This window comes from Myotis myotis, unplaced genomic scaffold (genome assembly GCF_014108235.1).
Source record: "Myotis myotis isolate mMyoMyo1 unplaced genomic scaffold, mMyoMyo1.p scaffold_m19_p_15, whole genome shotgun sequence".
Taxonomy (NCBI): domain Eukaryota; kingdom Metazoa; phylum Chordata; class Mammalia; order Chiroptera; family Vespertilionidae; genus Myotis; species Myotis myotis.
This window is the reverse complement of record NW_023416319.1, coordinates 38,999,060-39,011,955: the sequence shown is the minus strand read 5'-3', so window position 1 is coordinate 39,011,955 and position 12,896 is coordinate 38,999,060. Positions and strand designations below refer to the sequence as shown.

Below are 12,896 nucleotides of genomic sequence, written 5' to 3'. Positions count from 1 at the left end.
TTTATTGTGTAGATGTACCACAGTTTTTAATCCACTCGTCTGCTGATGGGCACTTAGGTTGTTTCCAAATCTTACTATTATAAATTGTGCTGCTATGAACATAGGGGTGCATATATCCTTTCTGATTGGTGTTTCTGGCTTCTTGGGATATAGTCCTAGCAGTGGGACCACTGGGTCAAATGGGAGTTCCATTTTTAACTTTTTGAGGAAACTCCATACTGTCTTCCACAGTGGCTGCACCAGTCTGCATTCCCACCAGCAGTGCATGAGGGTTCCTTTTTCTCTGCATCCTCGCCAGCACTTGTCGTTTGTTGATTTGTTGATGATAGCCATTCTAACAGGTGTGAGATGATACCTCATTGTTGTTTTGATTTGCATCTCACGGATGATTAGTGACTTTGAGCATGTTTTCATATGTCTCTTGGCTTTCTGAATGTCCTCTTTTGAAAAGTGTTTGTTTAGGTCCTCTGCCCATTTTTTGATTGAATCGTTTATCTTGATTTTGTTAAGTTGTATGAGTTCTCTGTAAATTTTGGAGATTAAACCCTTATCTGAAATAGCATTGGCAAATATGTTCTCCCATGCAGTGGGCTTTCTTGTTTTGTTGATGGTTTATTTTGCCGTGCAGAAGCTTTTTATTTTGATGTAGTCTCATTTGTTTATTTTCTCCTTAGTCTCCATTGCTCTACGAGCAGTATCATTGAAGATATTGCTACGGCATATGTCTGTGATTTTGTTGCCTATAGAGTCTTGTAGGATTTTTATGGTTTCCTGTCTTACATTTAAGTCCTTTAGCCATTTTGAGTTTGTTTTTGTGTATGGTGTAAGTTGGTGATCTAGTTTCTTTTTTTTTTCTTTTTCATTTTCTGGTTTCTAAACTTGGTTTGCACAAACTATGCACAACTCATGTTGATGCTGTGTTAATATTACATGATGAAAATATATTTCACCTCTTGATATCTTATGAGAGTATAATAGTTTTCTAATGAATGTAGGTCTCATTTGCAGGTTATTTTTAAAGGCTCAATATTCTTTGGTCAATAGAATGATTTTCTATATCAGTTTGCTGCAAGGAACTATTCAGAGAAGACAAGGAACTTAAATTTTCCTGATCTACTTTGTAAAAGAGACTTTGTGTGTCCAAATATTTCCCTTCTCCCAACCCCCAACATAACTTTAAGAAAATTAGGAAATCTTTGCTAATTAAATAATGAAAATGAATGTAATGGCCACAATAAACTTTAGGTCTCATACAGAGGAGTTAGTTGTTATAAACTTTACATGTGACTTATATTTTCTAGGGATTCTTTGGACAATACATAGAAAACATAATGTCCAAGGTAGTTTGAAATGAACCTGTCATTCCTTCCTGCTGCCTCAGAACCACCTTTGTCCTGTCTTCCGGGCCCTGGTACCATCACCCACTTAGTCACCAAGTTAGTTTAGGCTCTTCGTTCTCATTCCATCTTCCCTTCCAATCAGTCTTTTAAGTTCAACAAATTCTATCTCCTTTGGCCTCTTAGATCTGTTCCCTCCTCTCCATTTCTAATGTCCCATCCCACATTCAGGATTACTGTATTAGCCTCATCCCATACCAAAGCAAATAGAGCTTTAAAAAATGAAATAATACTCATTTACTCCCCTGCTTAAAATCCATTTTAGAAGCTTTTGGAGAATTTGGGGGACTATCTTTCTGGATAAAGTTGAAACTTTTAAATGTAGCTTTCACAGCATTTCATAATTTGGCTTCTACCATGCTCTTTCTTCTTATTTCCCGAGTCTGTCCCTCCTCAAACTTTCATCCAAACAGGAACTCTCAGTGTCCTGGATGGTCCACATGGCTTTCGGCCTCTGTTACAGAGCTGTTCCCTTCACCTGGAGTGCTCTTCTCTTTCAGCCAATTCTTCTTAGCAGCTCAGCTCAGCCTGAGCCAGCTTTTCCAGGAAGTGTTTACTGAACCCCACGATGCTGATGTAGATGCCTCTCCTCTGTGTCCCCAGAGATTCTGAGCATCTCTCTTTCATAGAACTTAGCCCCCTCTCCCCCCTCGCCCCCCAAAAACCCTGCCCCCTGCAGGCACCAAACATTGATTTGTTCAGTAAATCTAGACTCTTTATTCCTTGATAGTGGCAAGTACCACTTCGTCTTTATTATTATTATTTTTTGTTAGCAGTGCCTGACATAGAACAGACACCTGATAAATGTTAGAAGTAAAAAATTTGATTCATCATTTTGTCACTTTATATTATACAATTTGATAATGGTTTTATCTTTGCTGCCATGAGAAATTACTCTTATAGCTATGGTTTCATTGCTGTGTCTTTGGTTTGGAATACAAATCCTATTCTGATATTGTTTCTTCCAGAAAATAGGATCTATTGATAGCACAGATTCCATAAACTACCTGGTAATAAATATGGAAGAAGCTGGTCATTCTTAGAAGGTTACAATAATTGCAATAATTGTCATGAAATTATATTTTTTAAAGAAGGTTAGTCAACATTTTTAGCTCACAAGAAGTTATTTTAAAGAAGAGTTCTCAAAGAGAAGTTTGTTCAGATTCTGACTATGCAGTACATCCCTCACTGTGTTCTGTTGTAATGTGTGAAACATGTCTGTGGCAAATGCTGTGTATACAGCAAATACATTTGGTTAAAGATCACAAAGCGCTTTACATTCTGATTATTTTTGACAAACTGCCAAACAAACCACCGTCACCTGAGTTTAGGGAGAAAGCAGCGAAAGTGCAAGTGGTCCTGGAGTTTGGGGCATGGCCGCGCTCACCCCCTGGATAAAGAGACAGCGACAGAGAGAGCGCAGTTCCCCAACCTGGGAAGGAATTTTAGCTCCGAGTGGAGTGGAAGTATCAGGAGAGTGAACTCTGCATGATTCTAGAAGTGTATTTAAAATAGTTTCCTGTGCTTATTTTTTTTAAAGGCTTTGTTCAGTGGCATAATGTGAAGGCCCAATGAAGAGCAAATGATAAGCTTAAAGTATTCGGGAAAGTGAAAAAAATATTGGACGTAGAGGATATTTATATCTATATTTACTGACTTTCAAGAAGAATTTTGAGACTAATTTAGAAAATTTCTTCTAATGAGGACAGTATAATTTATACAGCTTACCACAGGATTCTGTTTTACTGCCTTTGGTGGCTTTACTTAGAAACTTGAAGTGATAAATAATGTGGGCATTTGGTTAGTTAAAGAACTGGCCTGGGGAAGACGGGACCTGGAAAGGATTAGGGGAGGATGGTGAAAGGAAAGGCACAAGTGGGTAGAACTGCAGCAAGCAGTGAAGGTGGTTCCTACTGATCTTACCGCTTACCCCTGTACTTAACATCTATAACAGTGGCAAAGTATGAAATTTGGTATTTTGTTTAAATAGTTTAATAATATTCCCATAACAATAACCTAGGAATTACCAAGATTGTTTGTAATGCCTGGATTACATGTTTTACCTATAGCATATAGTATGCTATCTTTGTATAGCCTTTACTCCCTACAATCTATAGCAGTGATGGCGAACCTTTTGAGCTCGGCGTGTCAGCGTTTTAAAAAACCCTAACTTAACTCTGGTGCCGTGTCACATATAGAAATTTTTTGATATTTGCAACCATAGTAAGACAAAGACTTATATTTTGATATTTATTTTATATATTTAAATGCCATTTAACAAAGAAAAATCAACCAAAAAAATGAGTTCGCGTGTCACCTCTGACACGCGTGTCATAGGTTCACCATCACTGATCTATAGTCATTGCTTCTAAGTCACACGATTGGTTATATTTAAGGTTTATAAAAAAATATATATTTTTTATTGATTTCAGAGAGGGATGGAGAGGGAGAAAGAGCTTGTAGAATTCCCTTGTACCGAATGTTTGTAGCAGCAGGTGTCACTTTGTAAAATTTGCAAAAGCAAAACCTAAAGTTGACGGTTTCTTCAAAAAAATTATAAGGATATCATGTATGACGACTCGGAACTGCGATTGTCACCATCCTCCAGCCTCTTCTAAGAACATTGTGTAAATAATACTGACAGGGAGGGCAGGGTCTGTGAAAAAAGCTAGTTAAAAACCTTTGACATGAGAACATTGACTTTTAAGAGCTCGCTTGATTTTCTGAGCTACCAAAATCCGCTAGGATACTGCATTAAGTTAGCATCTTGGAAATAATCCTAGTGGGAGAGTAACTGAATTGAAGTGTCAAGTACTATGGATATCTGCATGGTATCTAGATTCAGGCTGGTATGAAATTAAAGCAGCAATGCAAATAGATCTAATTCTTACCCACTTCAAGAATGTCCAAGTTTATGTTTTCATATCCCTACTTTAACATAGGACAGTTCAGCATAAATATGAGATTGGTGTTTATTTTGTATCTTATTTATCTACTGTTATTAAAAATTAATGTTGCCCTGACCAGTTTGGCTCAGTGGATAGAGTGTCGGCCTGTGGACTGAAGGGTCCCAAGTTCGATTCTGGTCAAGGGCATGTGCCTTGGTTGCAGGCACATCCCCAGTGGGGGGGGGGGGGGGGGGGGCGGTGTGTGTGTGCAGGAGGCAGCTGATCGATGTTTCTCTCTCTTAGATGTTTCTAACTCTCTGCCCCTCTCCCTTCCTCTCTGTAAAAAAATCAATAAAATATATTTTAAAAAATTAATGTTGAGAATAAAAAAAGTGTGTGCACCTTGATAAAGAGAGATGGGCTGCCCACATGGAGGGTCACAAAGAAGGGATTGGACAGATTGGACAGATTAGGTCTTTGTCTGAAGCTGTGTCAGTGGAAAAAATTGCTGCAACCAAAGCCAAAATTATGGCTAAGAGAAGATCTCCCATCAAGACCGCCTTAGATGATCACATCACCGCTCTCACACAGAGGAGCTTTGTGGGCGCTGAGGTAGATGTGACCCGGGATAGTGTCAGCAGAGAGAGCGAGGAGGACACGGACAACTCTCCTACAGAGCACGGGAAAGACCTTTCCAAGGATATTTGTGCAATGCTTCAGTCTGTGGAAGCCAGAGAAGAAGGGCGAGCGCCTGAACAGCGACCCGTCCCACCTGCAGCCCCTGTGGCTCCCACATTGCGTATCAGAAGAAAGGCTCTCGGACACCTATTATCACAATCCCTACGGCCACCACCTCTTTCATAACCAGGCTGAATGCAAAGGACCTTCTGCAGGACCTGAAATTTGTCCCATCGGATGAAAAGAAGAAACAGGGCTGCCAATGAGAAGATGAAACTCTATTCAGACAAGGAAAGACCCGATGCAGCCGAGGGCATCGTGCTCAGCCTCAGGGTTCCCTGCAGAGTCGTAGACCGGCCTCTGACACTCAGGCCTCAGGACTGGGACCCGGTCGTGGCCGTCATTGTGCAGGGTCCTGCGTGCAGTTCAAAGGTGGCCATGGCTTTTGCCTCATGGATCACCAGTTGACATGTTTGTTAAAAGTAAACCCTTCCATCTCCAATGTGATGAAGTTCCTCTAGACCAGTGGCTCTCAACCTTCCTAATGCCGGACCCTTTAATACAGTTCCTCATGTTGTGGTGACCCCCAACCATAAAATTATTTTCGTTGCTACTTCATAACTGTCATTTTGCTACTGTTATGAATCATAATGTAAATATCTGATATGCAGGATGTATTTTCATTGTTACAAATTGAAGATAATGAAAGCATAGTGATTAATCACAAAAACAATATGTAATTATATATTGTGTTTTCCGATGGTCTTAGGCGACCCCTGTGAAAGGGTCATTCGACCCCCAAAGGGGTCACCACCCACACGTTGAGAACCGCTGCTCTAGACCCCAATGTTCAGAAGTGGGACGTAGCAGCGTTAGAGCTCAGCTATGGCAAACGCCACTCGGACAGTCCGGTTTTCTTAACGCTTCTGGGAAACACTGGGTAGGTACATGGTAAAGCATAAACCCCACTTAAGATTCTGAATTACGTGGTCTCCCCATCTGGAAATCTGGATTAAGAAGTGTGGGTACACCTTCATCTAAGGACTGAGTGTCAAGCTCTATGAACTTATCGAAAACTCACAAATAAAGAAGGTCACAAATTGAGCACAAGATTTCATCCGATGGCTTTTGTGCTTCAAAGGGATCATATGATGCCTGTCATTCATATAAGCAAACTTTTTGGCCTACAACTATTTTTTAATATTAGCCTTCTAGTTTGTAATGGAAATTATATATTTTGATAGAAGTTTTTTCTTCATTGGTTAAACTAGCATTACTTAACATGTGTTTCTTTAGGAAAAAAGTAAACTGCAAAACTGATATTTGCTGAAGCATTTGAGATCTTGTTTTAGCTCAAAAAAACTCATAAAAATTCAAAAAAAAGAGAGAAAAGAACATACCCAACTTTACTTTTTTAATTGACTTACTTTTGCACCTTTATTGAAAATCAATTGACCATGTCTTAGTGTGCCGGGACTGACCAGCAGCCCCTGAATGATGGATGAGTGGATTACCCTGACACAGTTTCACTGTGAAAGAGAGGGCTAAGGGACGGCCTGGCGGAAGGAGCCAGGCGGCCTGGATTGCCGGCCTCGTTAGGCTTTTATTGGAATTTTTATCTTTAGATACAATCATCTGGGTGAGTACTCTTGGGAGGACACATGTGTTTACATTGTCCTCTAGGCAAGGGTATCCAGGGATTAGGCATAAGGATTCCAGTAAACACCTGGGGGTCTGCACGTGCACAGACTTGTTTGGAAAGGTCAAGGAATAATTAGGGGAGCCGCCTTCGATACCCCCCAAATCTCCCCTAAGTCAGAATCCCGATAAACAGAGCAGGCGGCCTTCCACACACTTCCCTTTTCTCAGAATGTCGTCGTCTTACAACTTTCCAACCAAGTCTCTTGTGCTCCCCAACATGAGTATACTTTGGAACTCTTTTTCTGTTTCATTGATTCATCTGTCTCTCCTTATATCAGTAGCATATTGTTTTGATTACTGTACCTCATAGTAAGTATTGAAATAAAAAATATTTTGATTTGTCTGTTCGAGGCCTCTTGCATTTCCTTAGAAATTTTGGAATCATCTCAGTTTTTACAAAAAAGCCTGCTGGAATTTTGATTAAGAGTTCTGCCAACCAGAGCCAGCAATTGGAAACATACCGTAGGCTTCATGTTCATGTGTGTCAAGTGGGATAGGACTTGCAAATTTGTTGGAATCCTGCCACAGTGTAATATTTCTCTATTTGTAATTGTGGGCCTCCACCGAGGCTACCATGAACCGCTTGGAGGGCTAGGAAGACGGAGGAGTTTTTGGATCTATCAGTGGCTTTCTACCTACAGCTCTCCTTCCCAGAGATGGGGCTGTTATACTTTGTACTAAAAGAAATGCTGTGCTATCTAGTCTGCTTGTGCAGGAGCCTCCCAACTGCATGCCTGTGAAGCTTAGTCCAGCAGCAACTGACAGCTCGCCCCACTTTGCATGGCTCGGGAGTATTTCTAGTGGGGCTGGTGATGCAGCTAGTAGCTAGGGGACTCTCTCCTTCCCTGGTGAGAAGTAAACGTTTGTATTAAGAAAATGTACACATTCCTCATGTGCATAATTCATGTATTCAGGGTATTTTTAAAATTTGTTCCTCTTTCTATAGTTTTTCACCTTAATTATTTGCAAGACCCTACCTAGGTTTATAGACTCCCCCCCCCCCCCCAAAGGAATTAGACTCACTGTCATCCATATTAGTCAGAGAAAACGATTACCTCTAGAAACGATTATTCCTGGAAAATGGTAACTTAGAGGTGTAATTAATCTTCCTATCACTACACTTGGGTACTTACTTAAACAAGAAGTGGTGCCATTATAGAATTTCTAATATTGAGCCTTTAAGATGTTGCCTATTGCCTCTCTGATTATTCAGTGCATTTTTACTTGGTACAAGAAAATAAATTGTGTCCAAAGGAGAATAGAGATTTAAAAAGTTTACTGGTGCCCATTTTGGGTCACCTGAATGGAAAGATCTTACCTATTGAAACTCGGCTGTATTGAACATTTATTTATAAAGGAAAACAGCAGTTCATTTTTAGTTAGCCATCCCTAAGTGACAGGTTGGCTCCGTCTTCTCTGCTCCACAACATTGCAGTTAGGACTTGCATAAAATGTTTGCTATTTACCACTAATTACAGCCTTTCTATGGTTCCCTTGTTATTTCCATCCATTGCTGTGTTGATGGTGTGTGTATTTAACTGCTATTACATCTCAAGAGTATTCTTAGATAAGCATAAAGTTACAAATATAATAATCTTTTCAACCAAGAACAGTGGGCTCAGGAGATGTAGTTCATTCATTTGAAAGGGGATGATGAAGTCTTGTTTTAACACGTTTTAACAGGCATGCGTTGCACCTTGTAGCTGGCAGAATGTTTGTGAAAACACTTCCAGTGAAGACTGATGAGCTAATTAGCTACATTGCTTGTAAACTACTAATGGCTCGAGAACACTCAGCACAGCCTCCCTGAGTGTTCACTGGGAAATTCTGCTGTAGGCTTTTCTTACAGTGCGTGTGCCAAGCCCAGGACTCTTCAGTGTAGCCCGTGTTGTAGTGTTGGGTGGGCAGTTTGGAAGTATTTAGCATGTGTGTGCAGTCCTCTTGATATGTTGGACCTATGATAGGATGATTTGAGAAATAACAATAATGTCAATTTTGAAAGTATGTATGAGAAATTTTGTAAGCCATAGACCATTTACTTTGATGTGTAACTCAAAGACAGGAGCAAAGACTTAATGAATGTTAACAGATTGATTTGTAATTGATGGGTCCAAGAAACTGAAACGTTGTCTCCAATCTCAGCTGGTAAAGCGTCTGAAATAAAAGGTGTGATTTAGATCTTAGCCATGGCTTTGCTCTCCGCCCTGACTGTAGAGATGGCACCACGCTTTAGCCATTTCATACATGTGTGCAACGGTAACAGTAAGTAGGTGTAAGGCTGACAACCGATCTAAAGTTTATGCTCACAGAAGATAGATCTGAACATTATTGTTTTGCTGCATATTCTAGAGGGCCTTAAGATGGCCATTTCTCAGGGCCAGGAGTAAGAATCTTTAGAATTTCTGTCCTTGACTCTTCCTTCTCTTCCTTCAGTTTCTAAGGAAGTGGTGCTCTTTCCAATAATGACCTGAACCTGAGGTCATCTCTCCTCCTTTCTTAAGAGACCCTTCTACAATTACCTTTTCTTCCTCTGGGCTGATCATTCATATTCCTTTTTACTGTTTTTTCCCCCCCACACAGATGAGCTCATCCCTGCTTGATGATTGTGGCAAATATTTAATAAAAATTCAATTTCCTTTCAGTTTACTCTCTTCTTAAACTCCTAATTCTATTTTACCATATCTATTATTTCGCTTTGGCCTACTTATTGTTTAACTCAATTACTTTTGCATAATTTTAATTCTGTTAAATTCCTTTGCTGCATTTGGCATTTATTTGAAACGTTATCCCCTTCTCTTTTAGGACACTGTGCACTCCCTGTCCTTTGTCCCCACTTGCTCCTTCTCTTTCTTGGTTGACCGCTTGTTCTTGTCTCCTGTAATTTTCTTAAGCCTTAGTCTTGGTCTCCATCATCTCTCCTTTCCTTGGGAAGCTTTTGCTTTCTCAAGACTTTAATTATAACTACTTGGTTGACAATGTTTAGTTATCATTCAAAGCTCCATTACATAACCGAGTGCTTCCCAATCATTTTCCTACATTGATACATAAATATTCATGCTCAAATCAGTCCCGCAGATAATGGGCATTCCTGGGAATGTTGGAAGCTGGACACATTCCCTTCTTGCCAGTGAGAAGGATACTGGGCTCAGCATCACTGCTTCAGTCACTTACTAGGTGGTTTCACTTGCCTATTTTGGCATTACATTCATCATGTATAAACTGGACTTAGCATCTTTCACAAGCACTTTACAGACTTTTATTTGGCACAGTTGATTATTTTCTTATGAAATACTCTGTTTCCTGGAATAATGGAGCACCACACAGTCCTGATTTTTTCCTCTTTCTGTCTTTGGCTACCTCCTCTCATCTCCTTTTTGGTTATCCCCTTAAAACGGTCGTATAATGTTGGAACTGCTCAAAGGCTGTTTATTCCATGTAATATTTTATTAGGTGTTTGTCTTGTGCAGTTAAGCATGAAACTCATTACACAAAAATGGCAACATTTTGCATACCTGTAAGAATGCTTATTTTTGAGTTACCTAAGTGCTAGACAATTATCAATAATTTTGATTTCTCTTGAAAGGGCCTTCTGGCTTATGTGTCCCTAGGAGAACATTATGATTAAAAACCATGATACTCTCTGACACCTTTTGGATCAATGTGTTTATCATGAAGTTGTTAGGAGTTGGTATACAGATAGTGATGGGATTGGGATAGAATCAATTCATTGGCATTAAAGGGAAGGGGAAAAGTTCAGCAAAAAAAAAAAAAAAAGAAAGAAAATGATAATTCTCAGAGCCAGAGATACAATTGCCTTGAAAAAGAAAAGATTGCATTTGATATCTTAGGGATTAGGGAACAACTCTTAAGTTAAGAGCAATTGAGTGTTGTTATGAATATAGTTTTGCTGTCTGGGTTTAATTATTAAAAAGTATGGAACTACTGAAGGCCATTTTATGGGTAGGATTCTATAAAAAATAATTCTTTTAGATTTCTGGTTTAATTTCAAGCATTGAGCTTGAGAGTCATTTGACCTAAGTAAATAGATGAATAATGTAAAGTGTCTGGGAATTTAAATAATAACATATAACAAATAATGAAAGGAGTCAATATTGTGCAGTAAAGATCCTCCCCTATTTCTCTACTATAATTGTTGTATTAAATTTAAATGTGTTAGTTCCATGAATGACACATGTTAAGCTTTCAAATAATTAGTAATTTTATAATAATGCTGCTTTAGCCCAGCCGGTGTGGCTCAGTGGTTGAGTGTTGATCTGTGAACTAGGAGGTCATGGTTCAATTCCCAATCAGGGCACGTGCCAGGGTTTTGGGCTCAACTCCAGTGTGGGGCATGCAGGAGGCAGCTGATCAATGACTCTCATTACTGATTCCTCTCTCTCTCCCTCCTTCCCTCTCTCCCTCCCTCCCTCTCTCTCCCTCCCTGCCTCTCTGAAATAAATTTTTTTTAAATGTTGCTTTATATTTATATTAGGGGCCCAGTGCACGGATTTGTGCATGGGTGGGGTCCCTTGGCCCATCTGGTGATCAGGGCCTATCGGTGATCGGGGCCAGCTGGTTGGGGAGAGGGACTGCGGGAGGTTGGCTGGCTGCAGGAGGTTGGCTGTGGGAGCACACTGACCACCAGGGGGCAGCTCCTGTGTTGAGTGTCTCCCTGCTGGTGGCCAGTGCACATCATAGCAACTGGTCGACCAATTGTTTGGTCGACTGGGCGTAACGGTCTCTTAGGCTTTTATATATATAGATAGATAGGTTCATGCTTTTTAACCCTTTGTGGTCCAGTTTTATTTTTGGAATTCAAACAGTCTGGTCCAAGTTAATTGACAGGATTGAATGTTGAACCTGTCTGCGGTGTCGACCTCAGCCTCCATGTTGGACCTACTCCTAGCGCCTGGTCTGTCGAGTCAGCCTCCACATTGGACCGAAAAGGGTTAAAACACTTTGACATGTACCAATGGAAAAAACCTTTGTAATGATCTGTGTGAGGAAATAGGATAGATATTATTATCTTACTTTTATGAGTGATGGAATTGAGAGAGGGAGAGAGAGAAATACGTCGTATCACACAATTCTTTGTTTTTTATTTTATTTATTTTTACTAGTAATGTATGTTTTTACTGACTTTTAGAGAGAGAGGTAGGGAGAGGGATAGAGAAATATAAACATCAATGAGAGAGAAACATCATTGATTGGCTGCCTCCTGCACACCCCCAGGATGTGCCCTGATTGGGAATTGAACTGGTAACCTCTTGGTTCATGGGTCAATGCTCAACCATTGGGCCACACCAGCCAGACTAAGTGCTTTAATTGGTATAATAGTTTTGTTAGATACTAGGGATTGGTCCATCTAGTGTGTCCTCCAGTACTGAAGAGGTTGGAAAAAGAAAAACGACATTTCCCAGGCCCTTTTAGCAGGTGAGAAGGGTGGCCCGGCAGAGGTTCTCTAGTCTGGCTCTTAGTATCATAGGTGTTGAGCAATAAATGGTGGTAGTAGCAGGTTTACGCTAAAATACAACTGTGGTGTTATTAAAAATGTTTCTTGGTTGATGTTGTTTCTGCCTGAGTAACATTCAAACCTGGCTTTTGAGGGCCTCATGGAAACTTGTAAATAATAGCACAGAACAAATCCCTTTCCCTTTAAATTAACTAGAGTGGATTCTGTATTTGCAACTTTGATTTATGTCTGAAACATAGGCCAAAAGAAGAATTCTCTCTTAAGAGAATACCCAACTTAACTAAGATCATGCCATAGCTGGTTTGCTCAGTGGATAGAGCGTCGGCCTGTAGACTAAAGAGTCCTGGGTTCAATTCTGGTCAAGGGCACATGCCTGGATTACCCCATGCGGGCTTGATCCCCAGTGTGGGGCCTACAAGAGGCAGCCAATCAATGATTCTCTCTCATCATTGATGTTTCTCTCTCTCTCCCCCTTTCTTTTCCTCTCTGAAATCAGTAAAAATATATTTTAAAAAAAGGCTGGCTTGACTTTAAATATCAGTGATGCCACACCAATGGAAATGTATAAACGTAGGTAAATGAATTAAATTTCCCTATAATAAAATATAAATCTAAGAGGTTTAGTTACAAAGGATTGTAGGAGAGAGTGCATTTGAGTATCTGAGGAGTCATGGAGAGAAAGGAGTTAGTGAAGTTAGTGGAAGAGCATGTTCTTAGGGCAAAATTGCCTTTATCTCTCTGTCTCACACACAGTATATT

General features: G+C 40.0%; 1 protein-coding gene across 1 annotated transcript in view; it reads left to right on the top strand.

Annotated features, from left to right (window-relative positions):
- Positions 1 to 12,896, top strand: part of CTNNA3 (catenin alpha 3) — a 1,292,302-nt gene that overhangs the window by 58,328 nt on the left and 1,221,078 nt on the right. The window lies entirely within an intron of this gene.